This window comes from Musca domestica, unplaced genomic scaffold, assembly GCF_030504385.1.
Source record: "Musca domestica strain aabys unplaced genomic scaffold, Musca_domestica.polishedcontigs.V.1.1 16, whole genome shotgun sequence".
Classification (NCBI taxonomy): domain Eukaryota; kingdom Metazoa; phylum Arthropoda; class Insecta; order Diptera; family Muscidae; genus Musca; species Musca domestica.
In genome coordinates this window covers 15,760,047-15,774,486 of record NW_026712219.1, presented here as the reverse complement: position 1 = coordinate 15,774,486, position 14,440 = coordinate 15,760,047, and the positions used below count along the sequence as shown (strand labels likewise).

General features: G+C 37.4%; 1 protein-coding gene across 7 annotated transcripts in view; it reads left to right on the top strand.

The window, feature by feature from the left end:
* The window catches only part of LOC101892503 (uncharacterized), a 247,949-nt gene that overhangs the window by 110,083 nt on the left and 123,426 nt on the right, over window positions 1-14,440 (top strand). The window contains exon 2 of one of the 7 annotated variants that reach the window (XM_059120163.1): window positions 3,933-3,960. The exons of the other annotated variants lie outside the window; for them this stretch is intronic. The gene's annotated coding sequence lies outside the window, so the exon portion shown is untranslated. The remainder of the gene's footprint in view (window positions 1-3,932; window positions 3,961-14,440) is intronic. 7 annotated transcript variants of the gene reach the window in all.

Here is a 14,440-nt window from a genome sequence, read left to right as displayed (position 1 = left end):
TAATAATCCGATTTTCAATCTAACTATGAACTCGTTATAATACCCTCAGCCACATGGCTACAGAGGGTATATATCATTTGATACGACTAATATGTAAAAAAGAATCGGTCGGTTTTGCCGACAGATGTATACCCTCAGCCAATATTCGATTATTTAACAAGTAAAAAAAGCTGTAAGTTCGGCCGGGCCGAACTTTTAATACCCTCCACCATTTGGTACAAATTTGACAATTTCCAAAAAAAAAAAAAATAAATAAATAAATAAATAAATAAAAAAAATAAAATCCGTTAAAATTTCTGTTAAAATCTTAAAAATACCAAATGCCTATACGACGACGTGGACCTGCATAGGCAACTTTTGTCATAAGTTATTACAATATTTAAATGCGAAGTTTGAAGAAAAATCTGTTTATAATGTAGCTAAAATCATCAAAACACCGAATATAGGGGGTACCGTTATATGGGGGCTATACGAAGACTTTGACCTGCACAGACAATTTTCTGGTATGGGCTGAAGTGTCCATTAATAACTTCACATGCGAAATTTGAAACATTCCCGGTAAATAATGTCGCTAAAATCATCAAAATACCGAATATCGGGGGGTACGGTATATGGGGGCTATACGAAGATGTGGACCTACATGACCCATTTTCTGTTTAATGCTGCAGCATCTATTACGAACTTCAAATGCCAACTTTGAAACGATTCCGGTAAATAATGTCGCTAAAATCATCAAAATACCGAATATCGGGGGGTATGGTATATGGGGGGTCCACGAAGACGTGGACCTACATGACCCATTTTCTGTTTAATGCTGCAGCATCTATTACGAACTTCAAATGCCAACTTTGAAACGATTCCGGTAAATAATGTCGCTAAAATCATCAAAATACCGAATATCGGGGGGTATGGTATATGGGGGCCATACGAAGACGTGGACCTACATGGCCCATTTTCTGTTTTATGCTGCAGCATCTATTACGAACTTCAAATGTCAACTTTGAAACGATTCCGGTAAATAAAGTCGCTAAAATCATCAAAATACCGAATATCGGGGGCACCGTTATATGGGGGCTACACGAAGGCGTGGACCTGCACAGATAATTTTCTGTCTTAGGTTTTAGTATCTATTACGAACTTCAAATGCCAAATTTGAAACAATTCCGGTGAATAATGTCGGTAAAATAATCAAAATACCGAATATCGGGAGGTACCGTTATATGGGGGCTATATGAGAACTTGGACCTACATCGCCCATTTACGAACTTAACCTGCCTACTGGCAAAATAAACATGTGTGCAAAATTTTAGCCTTCTATCTCAATTTGTTCGAAAGATAGCGTGATTACAAAAGACAGACAGACAGACAGACGGACAGACAGACAGACAGACGGACAGACAGACAGACAGACACACAGACAGACAGACGGACATGGCTAAATCGACTTAGAATTTCACGCTGATCAAGAATATATATACTTTGTTGGGTCTGACATGAGTATTTCGAGGAGTTACAAACGGAATGACAAAATTAATATACCCTCCATAGTATGGTGGAGGGTATAAAAATATTTTGACTTCTGTTATGATTATTCAAATGTTTAAGCCCTTGTGCAGTAGGTTCCGAAGGAATTGGCCAAAATTGGCCATTTCATATCGGACCAAAATAAATATGATATAAATATTGCGACGTGCTAGGTTTGGACTGTGTTGTGTTAATGGCAATTTTGGGATGTAACTAGTCTTGAATAGAATCGGATGTCAATTTCGCTTTTTATGAGCTTCATGCATATTCAAAATTTTGAGCCTTTGTGGGGGAGGTGCCAGAAGGAGTGGAGGAGCGGATATATACCATCTTGACAAAGGATCTTTTCTTAATCGAAATAATAGGATTTGTGAAATATAAAGAGAACCTGAGCTTATTTCGGATTTTATAAACGTTTTGGTTATTCAAAACTTTGACCGTTTGTGGGGGAGGAGGTACCAGGAGGAATGGTCCGATCTCTATCGTTTTTTTTTAATAGATCCTGGGTTGATGGAAATATTCAGATGTGCAAAGTCTATGTTAATTTTGCGTTTTATGAACTTAGTGGATATTCAAAATTTCGACCTTTTGTGGGGGAGGTACCAGAAGGAGTGGGCCGATATATTTCATCTTAACACCAGACCTTGCTTTAATATAAATACGGGGATATGTGAAATTTGAAGACAATCGCACTCTTACAACACATTTTATGAGAGGTGTAATTATTCAAAATTTTGACCATTTATGGGAGAGGTACTTGATGGAGTGGACCGATATTGACCATTTTCACACCTGGCATAGCACTTACGCAAATATTAGAATTTACGAAGTTGGAGCAAAATCTTATTATACTTTCTCTTTCTGTGCAAAAAATATATTTTTTGAAAATTTCGACCTTTTGAGGGGGAAGTACCAGAAGGAGTTGACCGATATATTCCATCTTAACACCAGACCTTGGGTATTGGTATGTGTGCATTTTGAAGACTATCGGACTCTTACAACACATTTTATGAGAGTTGTAATTATTCTAAATTTTGACCATTTGTGGGGGAGGTAATTGATGGAGTTGACCGGTATTGTCCATTTTCTCCCTTGACCTAGCTCTGACGCAAATATTAGGATTTCCAAAGTTGGAGAATCTGATTATCCTTTCTCTTTCGGTGCAAAAAATATATATTTTTAAAATTTCGACCTTTTGTGGGGGAGGTACCAGAAGGAGTGGACCGATATTGCCCATCTTCGAACTCGATCTAAGTTTGACAAAAATATTACGATTTACCAAGTTTGTACCAAATCGGATACTCCCTTCGAGAGTTATCGTGCGCACCAGCCAGACAGACGGACGGACGGACGGACATCGCTAGATCGACTCAAAATGTTCTGAAACGGATTTGGTCCAAAAAGAGACCTAGGGTCTTAAAACTTTATTTCGACTAGGCACGTCTTGCCTTATGGCTGAGGGTATAAAAACGTGCCTCACCGTTTTAGATCCTAGGTCTCTTTGGACCAAATCCGTTTTAGGACATTTGTAGTCGACCTCCGTCCGTCCGTCCGTCCGTTTGTCTGGCTATCTGGATCAAACTGGATCCAAACTTGGTACATCGTAGTATTATTATCAAACTTAGATCGAGTTCAGAGATGGACAATATCGGTACACTCCTTCTAGTACCTCTCCCACAAAATACCAACATTTTCACAGAAAATAATTTATCTTATACAGCGAAAATGAACAATATTGGCCCACTACATAAATATACCTCTCCACGAAGGGTCAAATCTTGAAATAATTATAAATCTTATAAAATGAGAAATAATAGACCGATTGTATTTCCAATATTTTTATAAACACAAGATCTGGCATAAAGGTGGGATATATCGGTCCACTCCTTCTGGTACCACCCCCACGTGGGATCATAATTTTTGAAGAGCAGTAAAGCTCATAAAATGCGAAATGAGCATCCGATTCCTTTCTAACTCGGCATATCTCACTATGTCTAGCAACACAAGACCATGTGTGAAGATAGAATATGTCGGACCACTCCTTCTGGTACAAACTTTTTTTTGGGTAGGGTAGGGTATCATATAGTCGGCTCCGCCCGACTTTTGACCTTCCTTACAGGTTTAATTTACGTATTGGTAGATATGTAGAATTGTAGGCTTTAAGAAATAGCTAAACAAATTACTTGAACATTTATAAAAGGTGTTTTTTTGTTGGGTAGATGTAATGGTTGAAAAAAAATCGATTCTTGGAGTGTAGAATAAAAAATCGGACTATAGAATTAAAAGTCGGGCTTTATCCCTTTATTGTTGTTCTTATAAAAACAACATTTGTTTATTAGTGGATATTTCTTTTAAAAAATACTAATAAATTAACTCAGAAATTATTTTTCTTTTATTTTTATTTCCAGGTACATAAATCCCCTCTGGAAAAATTAGGTAAAATATCATAAATTAATTACATTACAGTTTTTTTATCTTTTCGAGTCAATGGAAATGGTCATTACGGCCGTCCAACCATTGAGTTTACATTACTTCTGCCCTGACAGAGAATACATGTCTGTGTTTTTGTGCGTTTTCCTCTGTTTTTTTTTACTTCGTCGTATTCATATCCCAATTGATATTATCGCAGGTACAGTAAACCCCGAAGACAATGAAGCCAGTATATGACACGATAATAAATCCTTTTGATATGGACAAGTAATTCGTTTTTCCCCTTCACTCAATGGCCATAAAAGGGTTGGTTGGTTGGTTGGATGGATGGATGGTTGAATGGCGGGCAAGTCAAAACCCCAGTGAGTGTGTAAGAGTGTTTGCTGTGTGTGTCTATGACGACGTTTTGGAAAAAAGCGGTAATAACAACAGCAACAACAACAACGACGACAACAAAACTTAATCAATGAGTGTGGCAAGTAGGTAAATAAAATTGAAAATAAAATTAAAATGCGACCCAGCTTGGCAAAAAAATAATAATAAACGTAACACACACACACAAAAGTCAATATTCAACAATATTTGTAGTATTGAAATCAAAAACAACAACAAAAGTATGGAGTAATCATTGAATAACCGTGTTATGTTGACTTAACCAAAATGAAGCACAGTGATTCAGAATTTGATTTTTATACCCTCCACCATACTATAGAGGGTATATTAACTTTGTCATTCCGTTTGTAACTCCTCGAAATACTCATGTCAGACCCAACAAAGTATATATATTCTTGATCAGCGTGAAATTCTAAGTCGATTTAGCCATGTCCGTCTGTCTGTCTGTCTGTCTGTCTGTCTGTCTGTCTGTCTGTCCGTCTGTCTGTCTGTCCGTCTGTCTGTCTGTTGTAATCACGCTATCTTTCGAACGAATTGAGATAGAAGGCTAAAATTTTGCACCCCTGTTTATTTTCCCAGTAGGCAGGTTAAGTTCGTAAATGGGCCATGTAGATCCACGTTTTCATATGGCCCCCATATAACGGTACCTCCCAAAATTCGGTGTTTTGATGATTTTAGCGACATTATTTACCGGAATCGTTTCAAAGTTGGCATTTGAAGTTCGTAATAGATGCTGCAGCATAAAACAGAAAATGGCCCATGTAGGTCCACGTCTTCGTATAGCCCCCATATACCGTACCCCCCGATATTCGGTATTTTGATGATTTTAGCGACATTATTTACCGGGATTGTTTCAAATTTCGCATGTGAAGTTCGTAATGGATACTTCAGCCCATGCCAGAAAATTGTCTGTGCAGGTCCACGTCTTCGTATAGCCCCCATATAACGGTACCCCCTATATTGGGTATTTTAATGATTTTAGCGACATTATGCACCGGAATTGTTTCAAATTTGGTATTTGAGATTCGTAATGGATACTACAGCCTACGACAGAAAATTGTCTGTGCAGGTCCACGTCTTCATATAGCTCCCATATAACGGTACCTCCCAAAATTCGGTGTTTTGATGATTTTAGCGCCATTATTCACCGGAAGTGTTTGAAATTACGTATTTAGAGTTCGTAATGGGAACTACAGTCTGTGACAGAAAAATGTCTATGCAGGTCCAGGTCTTCGTATAGCCCCCATATATCAGTATCTCCCTATATTCGGTATTTTGACGATTTTAGCCACATTATTCACCGTTTATTTCAAGTTTCGAATTTGAATATGGTAATGGCTTATGACAAACAATGCCTATGTATGTCCACGTCGTATAGACCCCAATATAACGGCTATATTCGGTATTTTTAAAATTTTAACAGAATTTTTTAAGGATTTTATTTTATGAAAATTTCCAAATTCGTGGAGGCAAATGGTGGAGGGTATTAAAAGTTCGGCCCGGCTGAACTTACTGCTTTTTAAATTGTTTGTACTAATTTAGATTGTCTAAATTTTTCTTCTGTTACCCCTCCTCTTACAGAGCTCTAATTAACAGTGACATACCATGTTATACCTTTTGGTACTTTTCATTCCTCTGAAGTACAAAATCACAAAAAAAAAACGCACTTGTTCAGTGAATCAATTATTTTTACTTCACAAGATTTTCAAAAGTAACTCACTCTATTATGGGGTTGCAACTCCCAGCTCTGACTCAATTGAAATAACATTTTTGCAAATTTCTGAAAAAAGACAAACTAGACAAAAGGAAAATATAAAAAGTAGTATAGATTCGTGCAAATAAATCAGTAGCAGCAGCAAAAGCAACAACAAAAATAAAAAAAAAATATCTATAACATTTTCTACCACTCCACCCCTCCTCTATCTTGGATTTCTATAAAACAAATGACGAATTGACAATTTCAACAACAAGGAAAAAACAAAGAGAGCTTATGAATGGATGGATGGACGGACGTTGTGACACCACCACCTTAACCACCACCAATCAGCCAGGCAGCCGATCAACCAACCGAGCGAGCTATCCAACTATTTGCCAAAAAAAAGAAATAAACCAAATAAATGCGAAAACTCGGTAATCACCCATATAAAAACATTTTGAACTGTTTCGAATCGACATCACAAGTGAGTAGCAGCAAAAAAACTAAAACAAGAAAAGAATATAAATTCATCACTTCTGTTCGGTGTGTGGCTGCCATATTTCATATCAAAAAAAAAAAAAAAAAATCCGAAATAAAACGAAATGGAATGGGTAATTATACATTCGAACAAATTAATAATAACGAACACAAAAATATTTTATAAAGAAAACAAAAGCATTACTGCCGTCTCCGCCGCTTCTGCTTCCCTGGCCACAGCCGGCCGGCTGGCCGTTGATTATGTGAAACACGTTGCTGTTCGTCAGATAGATGAGAAATTCATCAACAGCCTGCCTGCCTGCCCCGGGTGTTGTTCGTCGTATCTGTCATATCATTTTATTGCTTCACTCTATGGTGAAGAGGAAGTGCCTAAAAACTGGTCAATTTTTTTTCTTTTAATTGGTCGGTCTATACAGATCTTCTTATAGTTAGCCATTTGATTTTATGAAATAAACCAAAATAATTGAATCACTTCTATAAATATTTAGTTTTTCCCATGGATAACTTTAATTAGAAGACTATTCTTTTTGAGAGAAATTCGTAGGATCAATAATAGGCCTTCCATTCATAAAATATGTAGAAGATCATCTATGGTTGCACGTTTTCCGCAAGTTCTTATAAGGTATTTTCAATATCCTCAGGTCCAAAATGTTCCCCATCGTCATAACTGTTTCAGAGCCCACATCTTGTTGGACAAAATCCGTTTCGGAACATTTGGAGTCCATATATGTGTATTTTTCTCATATGACGCAAAGTAATTATCCAATATAATTGGGACTTGAAAAATTACACGATTTCAATAACGCTGAGGACAGTTGCGACAATGGACAACATTGACCAACACTTCTTGCGCATCCCCCACAAAAAGAGGGTAGGGAAGGCATAAAACTCTTCTAAAACTAGAAATCATTCCACGATTTATTATAAACTTTAAAAACTCAATCTAACAATATATGTAAAAGAGCAGTGAAATAGCTGACTGACTGTGAGCCAATGCACAGACGAAACGGCTAAAGGCTTTGTTTTTAGAAATTCGTACTAAAAGGGTACGAAACGTATTTAAATATACGAAAAACACTTAGAAAGTATCAGTCGGTTTTTGCCTCTGTTATGATTATTCAAATTGTTGACCCTCTATGATAGGTTCCGAAAGAATGGGCCAATATTGTTCATTTCGTATCAGACTTAAATAAAAAAAAATAAATAAAAAGGATATAAATATTGCGACGTGTAGACTATATTAGTTAATTCTCTCACATATATGAGATATGTAATAATTTTTAGAAAACGATAAAATGTGCGTGAGGTTCCAGATGTGATAGACCGAAGTATTCCATTTTCATACTCCATCTAATAAAGATTAAAATTTGGGAAATCAGAAAATTGATCATTTTCCTCCAATTTTATGTGAAATCATAAATTCCATATTCGACACAGGTTTCTGGTCAAGAGAAATATTTAGATATAGCAATTTTTAAAGATTCGCTAACTTGTTTCTCAAGTTATGACAGATATGAGTATTGAAAATTGTGAGCCTTTGAGGGAGAGGTACCAAAAGGGGTTCAGAGATATATATATATCATCTTCACAACAGATCTTGTGTTAGCTAAAATGTTTATGTGTGTGACATTTGAAGAGAGTTGGATGCTTATCTCGCTTTCTTTGTTTTCCAGCGTTTTGTTTTTCAAAGTCTTGAACCCTATGTGGGGAGGTATCAGAAGAAATGAACCGATTTCTAGTTGATGGAAATATTTAATGGAATCGGATCTTAATTTCACGTTTTATGAGCTTCATAGGTATTCAAAATGTTGACCCTTTGTGGGGCTGGTACCAGAATGAGTGGACCGATATATTCCATCTTTCTCAAGCAGATCTTGTGTTAGTAGAAATAATAGGATGGGTGAAATTTTAAAAGGAACGGATGCTTATTTCGGATTTTATAATCGCTTTGGTTATTCAAAACGTTGACATTTTTTGGGGGAGGTATCATAAGAAATGGTCCGATCTCCCCCATCTTTATAACAGATCTTGTATTAATGAAAATATTGAGATGTACCAAGTCTGAATGGAATCGTACGTTTATTTCGCGTTTTATGAGCTTCATGGATATTCAAAATTTTGACCCCTTGGTGGGGGAGGTACCAGAAGGAGTGGACCCTTATATTCCATTTTCACAATAGGCATTGAGTTACTAAAAATATTGTAATGTGTCTAATTTGAAGAGATTCGGACTCTTACATCACATTTTATAAAAATTATAATTATTCAAAATTTTGACCCTTTGTGGGGAAGGTACATGATGGAGTGGACCGATATTGTCCATTTTCGCACCTGACCTAGAACTGATGCAAATATTACGATTGCAAAGTTGGAGCCAAATTGGATAATTCTTTCTCTTTTCGACTCCAAATATCCTGAAACCGATTTGGTCTAAAGAGGTCTAAAAACCGTTATTTCGATGAGGCACGTTTTGGCCTTATCAAATGATATATTCCCTTTGTAGCCTTATAAACGCTGTTCCTTTGCGGGAAGATTACCCTTTATTTTAGATCCATGCAATTTTTTAGTATCGAAAATGGGTCATATAGGTCCGACAGATTTAAGCTGTTTTTGGGCGTTTTAGTTGTAGTTTTATATCGAATTTGCAGTGTGTGTCCCCACTATGGAGGTAATAGCCTTGCAACGAACTATTCGAATATTAAATTGTATGGTATTTGGCATTTGTATCACATTTTCTATGCCTTAAATTTGGTATTTGAAGTTCGTCTCTCGTATGACAGAAATTGTCCATATGGGTCCAGATCTTCTTATAGCCCCGATATGACCGTGACTTCCAATATTTGGCATTTTCATGATTTCAGTCACATTTTTTACTGCCATCTTCTTAAATTTAGTATTTTTATGGATATTGCATGAGTAATTCATGCAGTGACAGAAAATTGCCGGCACAAGTCCACGGGCTATACAAAGATCCCATGCAACGGTGACTCCCTTAGTCATGATAAATAGATAGAGATTTTTTGCCGATTTTTGTCACAATGTTTAGGGGAATTTATTCAAAGTGGGTATTCTCTGATATCTTCTCTGATAGAAAATCCAGCAGATTATGAAGCTATAGCTAAAAAAGAAGAAACGTTTTTAAAGCTTCAACGCAAAAATTTTAGGCTCCTTCCGATTTTTGTTTGTACAGGGTGAAATGAAAAAACTCCAACCAACTTCAAACTGCTGTCGTTTCTAAGCCACTTGTCCGACAGCTGTTAAAATTATTCTAGTGACAGCTCATTATATTGTTTACAAGCGTACAAAGGCATTTTGGTGAGAATTTTCAAGAAAAAAAGTTATTCGTGATGGAATTCAAGCGTGATAGTGTGATTTCTTTATATTTGGCAGGAAAACCAGAAGTGGCTATCGTTAGAGCACTCCAGCATTTAAATGTGAATAAATCTTTTGTGTCTCGTACCATTGCTCGTTACAGTGATACTGGTAGCGTAGCTCGATGTCAAGGAAGTGGACGGAAGAAAACAGCAACATCAGCGGAAATGGTTCGAAAAAGTAAAGAAGGGACTTGATCGAAACCCGCGTCGCAGTGGTCGAAAAATAGCTCGTGAGCTGAACATATCGCAATATTCCAATCGGGAATATGAGCCATTGAAATTCCAAAAATTGCAAGAACTTACACCGTAACAGAAAGAAAATAGACTCAAAAGAGCTAAAGAGTTGCTTCGCTTGGTCGAAAGTGGTGAACTGCCGAATCTGGTTTTCTCCGATGACAAAACATTCCTTGTCCAGCAGTTTGTAAATAAACAAAATGATCGTGTTTACTTGCCAAAGAGGTCAGCTGAAAATGTGCAACTTCGGTTGGTCACCAGAACTCAAGCTCCGGCCATGGTGATGGTGTGGGCCGCCATAACAGCCGATGATCGCCCTCCGCTTGTATTAATCGACTGTGGCATCGGAATAAATTCCGAATATTATCACGAAAATATTCTGGATGGTATATTAAAGCCTTGGGCACGCAAAAATGTTGCCCGCAGACCTTGGACATTCCAACAGGTCTCAGCATCATCGTACTCAGCACGTGCCACTCAAGAATGGTTACAAAATGAGGTTCCTCGCTTCATTTCCAGCGCACAATTGCCACCAAAATCTCAGGATACCAATACGTTGGAGTATTATGTCTGAAGTATTTTGGAAAGCAAGGTTGGCACTTAAAAATACCAAAGTGTCGATCACGATGATCAAGCGCTTTGCTGGGAATGGGCCGGGCAGCGAGTGACGGTTTCATTGGCCGTTTGAAGGCCATAATTCGTGCCAAAGGTGACCAATTCGAACAAATCTAAACTTATGGGATGCTTCAAGGGTTATATCTACTTCAGCATCTCATAGTGCTGTATTTTTTTTCTTGGCACTGAGTCTCGAACTCACAATCTTAGGGTTTTTAGTCGGTGGCGTACACACTCTACTGACGTTAGTCATTACTTGGTAATGAGAAAAGACTTTGCTTTTGTTGGTAATATTAAATGCAGTTTGTTTACATTACCTTTTAATGGGTTATTCAGCTTTAATGAGTTCCAAGTTTTTGTTTGGACACTCATCCATTGTGGCTGTTATGATTGAAACGGAAAACAACTCATTACCCACTCATGTCGCTGCAGGTCATCTGGCCTATTACGAAAATAATATGGCAATTTTTCGTTAACACATAAATATAAAAACTCATTGAATCCGAAAGGGAATTCAAATATTATATCCGCTTGTTAAAATATTTCGAATATTGGCAGAGTTTTGCTGACATTTATGTTGCCTCCCTGTACAGTTGCTACACTCACTCACTCACCCACCCACACATATGCACATATTCACAACTTAAGGATTCTATCCCCTCGTACAATACAAAAGTCTTGTTGCCATTACAACAACATACAACTTCTTAATGCCTGCCAACCAACCATCCACCCACCCACCACCACCACCTTCCTCTCCATCTCAAATTTCACTGCTCGCGTTCTATAACAAAAGACAACTACAAAGTGCACATGTCATGTTGTTGTTCTTGCTTTAGAATTTTCCGGGTACGAGTCGATGGGTATGGATGGCAGGGGGAACAAGATCCAAGAAGGAAATCAAACACAGGACAAAAGCTACAACGACAACTAAAGGATAACTATAATATATGGGAAGAAGAAGAAGAGGGAGGTGGGGGAGGGAGAGAGTAGCTCAAGCGAACATGAGTGAGTGTGTCCCTGTGTATATTTGTTTAAAAGCCATCACAGCCATCCTCGTTGTGCCTCCGTGCCCTAAACGTAAGGGTGTGTGGGTGTGCGAACCTGTTTCTGCCATATATTCCATATGCTTTTGTATATTTCGTTTTGTGTTTGTGTGGGTGTGTGGGTGAATATCCTTAACGAATTTTTATGTAAAGAATTGTAAAATGTTTTTGGTTTTTGGTCAATGGGCGCGCAATCATAATACGAATGTCGGAATACATATTTGGTAAGAGGGTGAGAAAGAGAGGAAGAGAGAGGTGAGCAATAAGGAAAATGGTTATTGGGGGGAAGTGAGTGTGTTGTGGCAGTGAGTTTTCCGATATTGCGGGTGACGACTGGCTGGAAACACGGAATCTATTGAAAGTGGAAAACATGGTATCATCTTAAGAATGGGGGGGCTCTCCTCCTCCCTCCCTTTTGCAAAATCAACGCAGAAATGGGGAATGGGTATATCCATCTTTTCGCTGAAACGTACATACAAACGTACGTGATATAATCACAAGAGTACAATTTAAAATCTTTCTCTTTTTTTCTGGGAATCCTGTAAGTGTAACTGAAAGGACAGTCAAGTGCATGTTGATATAAGGAAATAGGATAAAATGGAATTTTTCATTGATAAAAAAAATTGTCAGCTTTTGTAATTGCAGATTTTTACATATACCTTTTCTAATTACATTTATGGGAAAATCTCTATAAGATGTAAATTAGGTGAGACTTTTATACAGAATTTTACTTAATTGCCTACTAAAAGATTGGTTGTCGCTGTCATATGAGACCAGAAGGTCTTCTCATAAAAGACCAGGAAAAGGTCTTCCAAAAAAGCCCAGAAGTTCTTCTCAGTGAAGCGTTTTTCAGAGAAAAACTGTTCATCTTCTAAGTGAAAATCTGTTGTTTTTCTCAAAGAAGAGTTTTTAGTCTTCTCATAGACGACGAAAATAGCCTCTTCATAGAGTTCCGAAAGGCCTTCTTCACAGATATAGATAGGTCTTCTCCAAGAAGACCGATAGGTATTCTCCATAAGAGAGCCATAGGTCTTCTTCATAAAAGCCGGATAGGTCTTCTCCATAAAATACCTCCATAAAGGAGACATAGGTCTTCTCCAAAGGTCTTATCCATAAAAGAGCCATAAGTCTTCTTCATAGAAGACCGAAAGACAAGAAGGTCTTCTCATAGACAACCAGAAGAAGGTCTTCACATAGATGACCAGAAAAAGTTCTCATAAAAGACCAGAAGAAGGTATTTTCTTATAATAGTGCAGAATGTGGATTTCTCATAGAAAACTAGAAGAAAGTCCTCTCAAAGAAGACCAGAGGATAACCTCCTCATAGAAGATCAGAAGTAGTTCTTCTCATAGAAAACCAGAAGATGGTCTTATCAGAGAAGAACAGACGAAGAACTTCTCACAGAAGGACAAAAGAAGGTCCTCTCATAGAAGACCAGTAGAAGGTCTTATTATAGAAGAAAAACAGGAGGACTCTTCAAAAAAGACCAGACGAAATTATTTTCATAGAAGATAGGTATTCTCGAAGAAGACCGCCAAGAAGACGGCCAAAAGAAGGTCCTCTCATAGAAGACCAGTAGAAGGTCTTATTATGGAAGAAAAACAGAAGGACTCTTCAAAAAAGACCAGACGAAATTATTTTCATAGAAGATAGGTGTTCTCGAAAAAGACCAATAGGTCGTTTCCATAAGATAGCCATAGTTCTTCTCCATAAAATACCGATAGGTCTTCTCCATAAAAGAACGATAGGTCTTCTCCATAAAGGAGCCAAAGGTCTTCTCCATAAAAGACTCTTCTACATAGGTGAACGAAATGTCTTTCTTTCATAGAAGACCGAAAGACAAGAAGGTTTTCTCATAGAAAACCAGAAGAAGGTCTTCACATAGATGACCAGAAAAAGTTCTCATAAAAGACCAGAAGAAGGCCTTTTCTTATATTAGTGCAGAATGAGGTTTTCTCATAGTAGACTTGAAGAAAGTCCTCTCAAAGAAGACCAGAGGATAGCCTTCTCATAGAAAACCAGAAGTAGTTTTTCTCATAGAAAACCAAAAAATAATGTTAAATTAAAAGAACAGACGAAGGACCAAAGGCCAAAAGAAGGACCAGAAGGCCAAAAGAAGCAGATGGTCTTCTAATTAAAGAACAAAAGGAGGTCTTGTAAAAGGATACCAGAAAAAGTCTTCTCATAGCAGACCAGAAGATGATCTTATCATGGAAGAAAAGAAGAGGGACTTTTCAAAAAAGAAGGCCTTAACATAGAAGACTAGAAGATGGAATTCTTATAGAAGACCAGAAGTAGTTCTTCTCATTGAAAACCAGAAGGAGTTCTTCTAATAGTAGACTTCTCATAGAAGACCACATAAGGTGTTTATCTACAAAACCAGAAAGTCCTCTCATAGAAGACAAAAAAGTATTCTCATAGAAGACCAAAAGAAGACGACTTTAACATAGAAGACCAGAAGATAGTCCTATTATAGAAGACCAAATATAGAATCCTCATAGAAGATCAGAACTAATTCTTCTCATAGAAAACTCCCATAGGGGACCAGAAAAAGGTCTTCCATAAGATACAAGAAGAAGGGTTTCTCTCTAGAAAATTAGAATATCTTCTTATAGAAGATCAGAATACGG